The following is a 12,312-nucleotide window of genomic DNA, read 5'->3' as shown; positions in this document are numbered from 1 at the left end:
ATCTCACGATACATGGCTGCATTCATTCTTTCCTTTACACGGATCAGTCGTCCTGGTCCCTTTGCAGACAAACAGCCCTAAAGCATGATGTTTCAACCCCCATCCTTCACAGTAGGTATGGTGTTCTTTAGATGCAACTCAGCCTTCTTTCTCCTCCAAACACAACAAGTTAAGTTTTTACCAGTAAGTTCTATTTTGGTTTCATCTGATCATATCAAATTCTCCCAGTCCTCTTCTGGATCATCCAAATGCTCTCTAGCAAACTTTAGACGGTCCTGGACATGTACTGGCTTAAGCAGGGGGACACGTCTGGCACTGCAGGATTTGAGTCCCTGGCGTCTTAGTGTTCCTGATGGTAGCCTTTTTACTTTGGTCCCAGCTCTCTGCAGGTCATTCACTAGGTTACCCCGTGTGGTTCTGGGATTTTTTGCTTGCCGTTCTTGTGATCATTTTGACCCAACAGGGTGAGCTCTGAGTGGAGCCCCAGATTGAGGGAGATTATCAGCGGTCTTGTATGTCTTCCATTTTCAAATAATTGCTCCCACAGTTGATTTCTTCACACCAAGCTGCTTACCTAATGCAGATTCAGTCTTCTGAGCCTGGTGCAGGTCTACAATTTTGTTTCTGGTGTTCTTTGACAGCTTTTTGTTCCTGGCCATTGTGGAGTTTGGAGTGTGACTGTTTGAGGTTGTGGACTGGTGTCTTTTGTACTGATAACGAGTTCAAACAGGTGCCATTAATACAGATAACGAGTGGAGGACAGAGGAGCCTCTTAAAGAAGAAGTTACAGGTCTGTGAAAGCCAGAAATCTTGCTTGTTTGTTGGTGACCAAATACTTATTTTACTGAGGAATTTACCCATAAATTAATTAAAAATCCTATGATGTGATTACCTAGATTCTTTCTCCCCATTGTGTCTCTCAGAGTTGAAATGTACCTATAATGAAAATTACAGGCCTCTCATTTTTTTAAGTGGGAGAACTTGTACAATTGGTGGCTGACTAAATACATTTTGTGCCCCACTGTACAGTGTATCTACATTATCAGTGAAAATTGCCTGAAACATACAAAGAGCTTAACTGATGGAAATGGAAAAGCAAGATTTTCATCCATTTTCTTCCGCTTATTCCTTTTAAGGGTCATGGGGGGGGGGGGGCTGGAGCCCATTCCAGCTGTTCCACAGAGGCGGGGTACACCCTGGACAAGTCGCCAGTCCATCACAGGACCAACATATATAGACAAAAAAAACATTCACACTCACAGTCATTTTAGAGTATCCGATTAGCCTAGTCCCCAAAGGCATGTATTTGGACGGTGGAAAAAGCCGGAGAGAACCCACACAGGCACAGAGAGAACATGCAAACTCCACACAGAAAGATCCCCGAGCCGGGACTCGAACCTGGAACCTTCTTGCTGTGAGGCCACAGTGCTAACCACTGCACCACTGTGCCGCATAATTTGAGTATTGAATTTTTTTGCCGCACTCGATGTGTGTGCCAAATTTGGTGAGTTTTCGAGCATGTTTAGGGAGTCAAATTAACTTTTGAAGTGGCAAGTGTGTCGCGCAAACATAATAGGGTCTTCACCCCGGAGTACCTCCAGGCTCAGGCCCTAATAAAAATAATTAAAGCTGCAAGCAGCGTTGTTAGAGCCTGAGCGTCCGCGCACCCGCAACCGGGTGCCAAACGTCGGCCCGAATCCAACGGTGTAATTGGCTTCTGCCTGAGTCTGATGCAGAGTGAGAGTGCAGAGCTGGCACCGGGCCCTTTAAGAGTCCCTCCCTTCTCTGCTCTGTGTCTTTCATCTGTGTCAGAGTGCAGAGCAGAGGAGGTTTTTGCCATATTTTGTGTGAAAATGAGTCATAACTCACCATATGTTGGGCAAAAGTGGCATGTAAGACCATATTTTGGAAAAGTTTTTGTCAGCAATTGAATGGCGTGTTTTTTGAAGGTGTGGGTGTTGTAGTTTACAAGCTATAAGCGTTTGTTTGAGAGTATGTTCCATGTGGGCTGAGATGCTCCCCTTTTGGTTTCCATGACAACAGTGAACAAATCTCTGCCATCTGCAAGAGTGGAGAGCTGAGGACGATTTTGACATTTTTAGTGTGTGAAAATCAAATAATTCTGCATATGTTGCTTCAAAGTGCAATGTAATACCATATTTTTGTAGGGATTTTTGTCAGGAATCTGGTGGTGTGTTTTGTGAAGCTGTGTGAGTTGTAGTGTAGATGTGAGAAGCGTTTGTATGAGAGTATGTACCATGAGAGGACACGGCGTCCCCATTGGTTGCCATTGTAAGCGTAAAATGTGTCTCCCCAACTTTGACGGCTTATAAAATGGGAACTGAGTGAGTTATTACAAAGTTTTTAATGATTTTTGAAGAGCAGAGTTGTGTGATTAATATGGCAAAGTTTGGAGGCGATACCATTAATGCCCTAGGAGGAGATAGATTTTAATCGGGCAGTGAAAATGACATTCTGTTGTAGATAGGTGAAGGGTGTGAGCATATGAATTTTCCATCTTGAGGAGACGAGTGCAACAGTGTTGGTCCCATGTCTTTGGGACATTTGTGCAAGCAGTTATGGCGCCTCAAATTTGTTTGAGTTTTTTGGCTCCCTAGGTGGTGCTATAGACATTTCCCAAATTTTTTTTTAGAATATCGAAATTTTCGCCGCCACACCAGATGTGCGTGCCAAATTTCAGCAAATTTCATGCATGTCTAGGGGGTGAAACTAAGCTTTAACTTGACATGGAAGAAAGAAAGAATACACTGATTCTTGGGAATTTGGATAAAACAGGTTTTATTTTTTAAAATAAAAAGTTACTTAAATGAGCAAACAAAATAGGGTCTTCGCCTGAAGTACCTTCAGGCTCAGGCCCTGATTACAAAGTCTGAGGGCATATCATTATAGACCAAGGTCTTAGTTGTTCAGCAATGTACCGGTGCAACCTCCCCATTTTGTATTTTTTGTTAATAAAATAGGTGTTTTTGCAGTTTTTGTCAACACCATCAGACACAATAAAACACAAATTATTTTTTGGTCTCATATATATTTAGAATTTTGAAATCATTATATGGCTTTCTTAGTACACACATATGCTGTTAAATGCTGAATATTCTCTTTTGTTCATTTTTTTATACTGTTTCGCGTGTACTCCTTTAAAAGATCTAACATCATACAACGTTTACTTAAAGCCTAAATAGAAAAAGTAATGTTTTTTTTATTTAACAAACATATATTAGTATTAAAAGAGACTATTACTTTAATAACTCAACAGCACTGAAGACATATATTGTAAGCATATTAATTTAAAACAAATAAAACTCCCTCTGACGGCGGTGACAGTGGCCTCATTACAACATACAATTCCAAGAGATATACCACTCAAGTCAATGGGTCCTTTCTTAACAACTTTATTTAACTACTTGCTCCAAAAATACCAGTCCTGAGCACTGTGATAAACTGTATATTGGACATGAAGAACAGATAGCAAATAATTGTGAGCACTGTGGCAAACATTCAGTAAGTAACATACTGTACAGGTTCAAGTAGCAATAGGCTATCATTAATAAAAGTACCCCTTAATCATCATCATAAGTAAAAAGAAATCATTACCAGTAGCAATAAGATTCATCACTGACCTCATATTTAACTGTCATGTAGTGGCCCCCACTCATAAAATAATATGGATCATATTCTTCTGTAAACTAAACTATAAACTGTATATTGGACATGAAAAACAGATAAATGAATAACTAGGTCTTACAGTCTTATTTCCATGAACTGAAATGTTTCAAAATACAGAAATGAAGAAAAATCATAATAATTCATATGTGAACTCCTGTGAATATTCCCTGACTTTTTTACATCACTCCACCACTCATTTAGCTTTATCGGGAAGTATATGGTCTATATGTTTCTCCTCTATGAAGTCCATGACATCAGCAGACAGGTTGTATATCTCCCTCGTCCTGCTTGCACGACCTTGTGATGATGGTTCCACAATTTTGAACAGTATATGGTCAAACAGTATGAAGCTCATATCCTTCCACCTCTTTTTGAGTAGAATTGTGTGTTGGGCCCATGAGGGTGGAAAAACTCCACTTCCACATCTTGATGATGAGTGTCCACAGTGACAGCCTTTGCTAACCACCAGTTCTGGTCATAAATGACCGCAAGCCAATCACCGCAATGAACTACATCAGCAGATAGATCTGTCACAGTCCCGCCAGGACCACTCTTGGTCAGTAGTTCTTGCTCCAATGGCTCTTGCTCACCTTCCTCCCATTCCATTTCCTCAATCAACATTGCCAAAGGACTCTTCCTCTTTTGCATTGGTATAGGACCATCATCCTCAACCTGTACCCTCTTCTTCCATCTTTGCCTTTCTGTTCTGAGGTATTCCTCCTTTAATTCTGCCTCACTGTGTATTTTTGCTCTCCGCTTCTTTTGATATTCCCTGTTTCTTCTCCTTCTCTCCTTCACAGATAGCTTCTGCCTAGCCATAACTTCCTAAAGTATAAAAAAAAGTCAAACTTGAGTGTAATGACTATGAAATTAGGGGGAATTACAGTGAATATTAGATTTGGTTAAATGCTTTCATGCCATTTTCATTTTTCATTTAGATTCATAGCCTACAAGGGATATTGTATACTATGTGCTATGTAGCTAGGTAGTCGGTGCACTATGTGCATCCCAAATGACGTAAGCCAAATGAACATAGCATGATAGTGAATTGAGAGATATATATAGGGGTAATTACATAAATAAAAATATAAAAGAGGTTAATGAAACATTTCAGGTCATATTGGTATTTATTGTAATCAATAATTATATTCTAGCCTCCATTGAGGACCATTTGGAGGTTTCTGTCACCACCGTCAGACTGTACGTCACCACTGTCAGACAGAAAGACGTCTGACGGTGGTGACAAAAACCTACTCTTTCACATGATATGCATGAGTTGTTCACATTAGCCATCTTGTTTCCCCTCCGTTGCTAGCTATTTTAGACCTCTTCTTAAAAAGTATACATTTATACCAAAATCTAATCTAATATTTTTATACAAAAGAGACGGCGTTGACATGTTATGGTTGTGACAGTAGCAGTGTCAAAAAATATGATCAATTTTAAGAGAAAATAGCAAACTTACAGGAGCTTGAGTGATCTTACATCATGCAGTAGAGCTGAAAGTTTGAAAACGGGGTCCTCAGGAATGTTGACCTTGTAGTTGCCTGATTTTAATGCTTTTTATACATATGTGACGGTGGTGACGTATATGTGGGACACATTTTGAGCAACCACAAAATATTGTTCAAAATTTACTGTTTGTAGTTTTTAATACATATTACTATGTACTCTTTCATGTGGTAAAGATATGACTCAAATCAAATGTTTTTTTAATCAAGTTGAAATGATTATCTCCTATCGGAGGACAACTGGTTTTGAAGGCAATGGGCCCACATATAATCATTAAATTAATAAAAAATGAAAATAAACCTATAAAGAACATTACATATGTGCAAAGGACCCCCTGATTATAACCTTGATTCTTTTTATTCATGAAATTTCTGGAAAAAACTCAATCGCGCCACCTAGGGACAGAAAAAAGAACATAATAGCCCGTAGGAACATCCTACAGACACGTGACCAACACCATTGAATTTGTCTCGTATTACTGACCAAACTCCAACCGGATGTCCACAATTTGGACATAAAAGTCCAAATTTGGCCAATTGCACTCCACAACCAGTTTCTATCTCCTCTCAGACAATTCATGCTATGGCTTCCAAAATTGAACACATGACTCAGGACACTTTAAGGATCAAAAGTTCTTAAAGCTATTCCCCACACAACTGCAGCCCCCATAGCCCCACCCTTCCCGCGCTACCCCTGGAAATGCTTTGGAAAAGCAGTGGCCATGGGGCTAACAGCATCACCTAAGTCAAGATAAGATATGATAAGATCAATGTCACTGTATGGAACATATACAATAAATTATGTGTGTGTTTATATATATATATATACACACATATATATATACACATATATATATACACATATATATATACACATATATATATACACATATATATATACACATATATATACACACATATATATACACACATATATATACACACATATATATACACATATATATACACATATATATACACATATATATACATATATATATACACATATATATACACATATATATGTATATATATATATATATATATATATATATATATATATATATACATATACACATAAATACATGATATTAATATTAATGTATGTATGTATTTATTTATTTATTACCTGTGCTTGCTTCTGATGATCCTGATACATCTTCTTGTAGGTTCTCACTGGCAGACTCCACAGAGACAGTCTCTCCCTGTAACTCATTCTCATCAATGAGTTGCTCTGAGTCTGAATCTTCCATGGGTCTAATTTTGCTAACTTTTTCTCTTGCTTCTTCAACTCTGTCACATTTTCGCTTAAACATGTCACTTATTTTACGTTGCATTGTGCCAAAGCAGGTAGCCAGCAGCGATCAATGTCAAAGCACTTCCCATTTTCAAAGCTTCTCTTCATTATCACTATTGAACAGCAAACTTAAATTCATTTTCATATTGGTTGTTTTCTGTTTTGTCATTTTTAATGACTGTAGTCCCTGAGGCAGGTGAAATGCTATCGTGGTATTGTATGAAGGTGGAAACTGCCACCATTGACTTGTCACAGGAGACACTGTGCACCACATTATTATTATTATTATACTGTATAATTATACAGTTAGCTGTATAGTTAATGCCAATGCTTAATTCCTGAGGGGAGCTGGACCAAAATGGCGTGTGTGACTTGTCACAGTAACTTCATGCTGGGGTCAGCCGGAAGGAGGGCTGCAGAGTGGAATGGCGGCTCGCATTGTGAGTCATGCAATGCGAATTTTGTGTATTGGCGTCTACGTGCAAGTTTAAAATATTCAACTTGAGCTACAAATTGCAAGACACTGTGTCGAGAGAGCCTATCAGCGTTGAGATTCCCTGCCATCAGTGATGTCACTGATGTCAACGGTCCTGGTGCCTGTAATTGGTGTCCATCCATGCTATCCTGGCACCGATTTTTGCCAACAGGTCATCAAACTTGGCCCTCGTCAGCCTGGAGAATGCAGTGAAATACACCCAGCAGTGTGTGCATCCAGATATTGCCATGGATCCAGATAAGGCAGTGTTTGGTTTTCGCCTGTATCTGGGACTTCCACAACAGGTAAAAGCCACCAACGGTTGTATCATCAGCCATGGTTGATGATGGAAAGAAGTGTTGGAAATAAATTCTCCTCACAGGGGGAAAAAAGTTTGCACGAATGATGCAAATATATCCTGCGGCCAAATTTGCATGAATGACGCGAATAAAAACAAGTGGTTCAGCAGTCAAATTCGCACGAATGTCACATTTGATGTGAACACAGGGTTACTGTGATGCGCAGAGCAGGATCGAAATTTTTTTATTGGCAATAATTTATAATTATCAAAGATGATTATGAATTATTTTTAAAATTAATAAAGGTTATTAATCAAAATGAATAATGGATGGGGCACCACCAGAAAATCTGGACCAATAACCAAAGAGTGAATGCAGTTTCAAAAGGTGTTCATCCAGATGCTGAGATGTAAATTCAGAATAAAAAGGTAATGCATGACTGAAACAAAAGAGGGACAACTGAGAAGTTTTAACTCCCTGGCGCTTGGATGTGTGCAGTGGCCAAGGACAATCCTCTCCATGGTCTTCATCAGTTTAAAGGTCAGGGTGACAGGTCTGCAGTGGCTAGGTTAACTAGGATGAGCTATCTTAGGAAGCGGCACTACGCTGGAAGTCTTCCACAGGACCAGCACTGTGTCCAGCCTGAAGCTCAAGGTGAACATGCACTTGACCATCTCACATAGTTTGTCTGCAGCTGATAGCCTCAGGGCCTGTAGCTGCTACGCTCAGAATAAGGCGACCCAAAACGGGTCTGGACCCAGGTAGCACAACCACAGACAGACAGAATACAGGGAGCCAGATTAAACCACCTGAAGGCTGTTTATTGGATGGAGGAAAAGGGGAAGGGGAAGGAACAAAATCTACACTAACTTAGGGACCTAAAAAATGGGGGGAATGTGGTGCATAGCTGTGTAAGAATAAGATGTGTAATTTAAGTATGTGTATGCGTGGGTGGGAGTTGTGAAATTTTGCGTGTGCATGTACTCACCAGTCCGTGGGGAAGGGAACCCTACCGCTAGGGACAGAGGGCACGAGGGTCCAGAGGAGGGAAGGCAAAGGCAGGGAGTTGGGATTTGTCCAGGAGACAGAGATGGGGGTGAAGGCGAGGGTCGAGGATAGGGAATGGTCCAGGAGTATGGCGTGGAGTCGTGGAGGGTTGAGGAGTCGAGGAGGCAGATGAGAGACGCGGAGGAAATCACGGAGGGGTTCTCAGAGGCAGCTAGGAGCCAGGGGGAATCTTGGGAAAAAACAAAGTCAAATGGGATGAGTGACAAACGAATGGCTAGAAGCAAGCGAACAATGAAATAGTAAACTGCGAGGAAAGCAAAGGAGCTTGTCGACAAAGTTACCACGTGGGGTCAGTATGATCAAGCCCGGGTTGAAGGTCCTGGATTCCTTTTATAGCTGGCCCGGCGATTGCCTGCTGGCATGGCTGATTGCTGATAGGCAGCACCTGTGCTGGAATCAGCCTGAGGAAGGCCATGGAGAGCATGGGAGGGAGGATCCCTAACAGTGGCTTTCCTTTGACTGTCTCTTATCCTCTTGTCAGTAAAGGGAGTGATGGGTCTGTTTTGTCTTATAACAGTCTATTTTTGCACCATAGTATTGATACATTTTTTTTATGAAAATACAAGTTTGAAGATTGTCATTTGAATTCATCCAAGACTGATGCCTGTTGACTCTTTGTGTTGATTCTTTGTTTTTCCCCTCTTTTGGACTTGGATATATCCCATAATATCTTGATTTGTTTTGACAAATACTTTTTGTTGCACTCCCCTTGGCTGCTGTCTGCATTAGGTCCAGTTCTCCCTGTAAAACCTTGACAGAAAAAACTTGTTTCATCCGAGTATCATCCCTGTAGGAACATGGAGGGAGCTGTAATTAAGCAACAGTTCTTAGTCGAAGGGCATGTTACTATACTCCTTTGTTTAGGATTTGTTAATAATGGCAAGGCAAGGCAAGGCAATTTTATTTGTATAGCCCGTTTTCACAAACAGTTTGTCTCAAAGGGCTTCACATGGCATCATAACAACATCCTCTGCCCTTAGACCCTCACATCGACTGAGGAAAAACTCCATAGAAAACCCTTTCAACAGGGAAAAATCTGAGAAACCTCAGGGTGAGCAACAGAGGAGGGATCCCTCACCCAGGACGGACAGACGTGCAGTAGATGTTGTTACAGACAAGAAAACAGTTTACAATACAAAATGTGGGAAACACGGAAATGTTAATAACAGCTGAAGAAGGAAGCTTCTGGTAGGGGAGGCAGGGAGAGCAAGCTAGCTTGATGGGGGACTGGATGGCAGACTGGTTCATGGAAGGGGAGCGCAGGCCGGTGTAACAGTAGGGAATAAGGGGGGAGGGAGATGCAGGCGGCGGTTGGGACTCTGGTGGATCTGTGGAAACACAGAGAGACTGCGAGACACCAAGGCCAAACTACAAAGTGCAACAAGTAATGGTAATGACAGTTCCAAAAATGTGCAGGGAGGAGAGGAGGAGAGAGGGGGAGAGGAGAGGAGAGGAGGGAAGGGCTCCATGTAACCTGATGTGTCCCCCAGCAGTCTAAGCCTGTAGCAGCATAGCTAGCAATGGTTCAGAGCTACCTGAACCAGTCCTAACTGAAGGCTCTGTCGTAGAGGAAGGTCTTAAGCCTGGACTTAAACGTAGTTAAAGTGTCTGCCTCTCTGACCCATGGAGAGAGCTGGTTCCACAGTAAAGGAGCCCGGTAACTAAAGGCTCTACCTCCCAGTCTGTTTTTATTGATACTGGGAATCACTAAAAGACCTGCATTCTGGGAGCGGAGTGCTCTGGTCGGACAGTAGGGACTAATGAGCTCTTTCAAATAGTATGGAGCTTTATCATTGAGAGCCTTATAAGTTAGCAGAAGGACTTTGAAGTCGATTCTAGATCCTACAGGAAGCCAGTGGAGAGAAGCTAAAGTGGGAGAGATGTGTTCTCTCTTCTTAACTCCCGTCAAAACCCTTGCTGCAGCGTTCTGGACCAGCTGAGACTCTTTAGGACATCCTGACAGGAGAGAGTTGCAGTAGTCCAGCCGAGAAGTGATAAATGCATGCACCAGTTTTTCAGCATCACTCTGGGAAAGGATATTCCTAATCTTAGCGATACTTCGCAGATGGAAGAAGGCGGTCCTAGTCACATGCTTTATGTGGGAGCTGAAGGAAAGGTCCTGGTCAAAAATGACCCCAAGGTTCCTTGCAGTTGTACTCGAAGTTGGGGTGATGCCATCTAGAGTAGAGATCCGATTCAAGAGTGTGTCCCTGTGGTGTTTAGGTCCAAAAATGATTACCTCAGTTTTATCTGAATTGAGCATTAAGAAGTTAGAAGACATCCAGGATTTAATGTCTTTCAGGCAGTCTTGTAGATGAGTAAGCTGGCTTGTGTCGTCTGGCTCCATCGACAAGTAAAGTTGTGTGTCATCTGCATAACAGTGGAAGTTGATCGAGCGCTTCCGGATTATGTCACCTAATGGGAGCATGTAAAGAGTGAAGAGAATCGGTCCTAAAACTGAACCCTGTGGTACACCATATGTAACTCTGCTATACTCCGAATGGTCATTATTAACATTAACAAACTGAAACCTGTCAGATAAGTAGGACTTAAACCATTTTAGGGCAGTTCCTTTAATCCCAATGTCATGGTCTAGTCTCTGTAGCAGGATGCTGTGGTCGATGGTGTCAAATGCAGCACTGAGGTCCAAAAGGACAAGCACAGAGACAAGACCTCTGTCTGAAGCTATAAGAAGATCATTAGAGACTCTGACCAGTGCCGTTTCAGTGCTATGGTGTTCCCTGAATCCAGACTGGAAGGCTTCAAAGAGCTTGTTGCTGTGCAAATGTTCATGTAGCTGCTCCAGGGCAACCTTCTCAAGGATCTTGGAGATGTAGGGGAGGTTGGATATTGGCCTATAGTTGGCTAACACATCTGGGTCAAGAGAAGGTTTTTTAAGTAAAGGGTTGATGACAGCCACCTTAAAGGCCTGTGGCACATAACCTGTGACTAAGGAAAGATTAATTTGATTTAATATAGAAGTGTTGACTCGAGGGAAGGCATCCTTAAGGAGGCTTGTTGGGATGGGATCCAGCAGACAAGTGGCTGACTTGGAGGAACCGACTGCAGAAGTTAATTCTGACAGGTCGATGGGGGAGAAGCTGTCCAAGTATGCACCAAGTCTGGGAGGTGCTTCTATGGGGACTGTAGTCTGTCCTCCATTACTGGCAATCTTCGTTCTAATATTCACAATCTTTTCAGTAAAGAAAGAAAGGAAGTCGTTACTGCTGAGAGTTGGGGGGATGCATGGCTCAACAGCACTATGGTTCTTGGTGAGCCTGCCCACGGTGCTGAAGAGGAACCTGGGGTTGTTCTTATTCTTTTCTATCAGGGACGAGTAGTAAGCGCTTCTGGCATTACGGAGTTCTTTTTTATATATTAATAAACTCTCCTTCCAGGCTTGGCGGACTTCCTCGTGCTGGCTGGAATGTGTCTTCCTTTCCAGTTGTCTGGTCTTCTGTTTTAAGGCACGCAGATCTGGGCTGTACCAGGGAACTGGGAATAATGTCACAAACAGGCAATAATCCTGGATACACAACCTCTTTCAGTGATTGCAAGGGATGGTTGCCATGCTGTTATCTATGTTTCTCATCAATTCCTGATCTATCTTGGCTGTTGAGCACTTTGCAGCTTCTCCCTTATCTACTCTTAAAGGGACTGCCAGATGGTTGCATATGCTGGTCACCACCAATTGTTGCTGCTGCCTTTGCTGCACTCCCATAAGTGCAGCCTGATGCACGTCATATTAGTTTGTGAGTGTGTGCATGCGTATGTGTGCGTGTTTTAAGCATGTGAGGTAAAAAGATTGTGCGTTGAATAAAAAATTATTACAAATAAAACTAATGAAGCAGAACGTTTTTGTCACGGAGTAAGTTAAGTAGCATTCTTTCTTTACAGATAAAGTAAAGTAAAATGTATGTTGCATCACAACTAATCTTACCATTACAATTTATCCAAAAAGGTATTTACGTAACG

The 12,312-nt window shown here is 41.7% G+C and overlaps 1 protein-coding gene and 1 pseudogene across 3 annotated transcripts in view; one reads left to right on the top strand and one right to left on the bottom strand.

The window, feature by feature from the left end:
• Positions 1-12,312, top strand: part of agbl1 (AGBL carboxypeptidase 1) — a 219,300-nt gene that overhangs the window by 107,321 nt on the left and 99,667 nt on the right. The window lies entirely within an intron of this gene.
• Positions 93-1,902, bottom strand: LOC147255824 (uncharacterized; annotated as a pseudogene).

Source organism: Aulostomus chinensis, chromosome 9 (genome assembly GCF_037954235.1).
Source record: "Aulostomus chinensis isolate RoL2024-O1b breed Wild chromosome 9, RoL_Achi_v1.0, whole genome shotgun sequence".
In the NCBI taxonomy this organism is placed as follows: Eukaryota; Metazoa; Chordata; class Actinopteri; order Syngnathiformes; family Aulostomidae; genus Aulostomus; species Aulostomus chinensis.
This window is presented reverse-complemented; position numbering and strand designations above follow the sequence as displayed.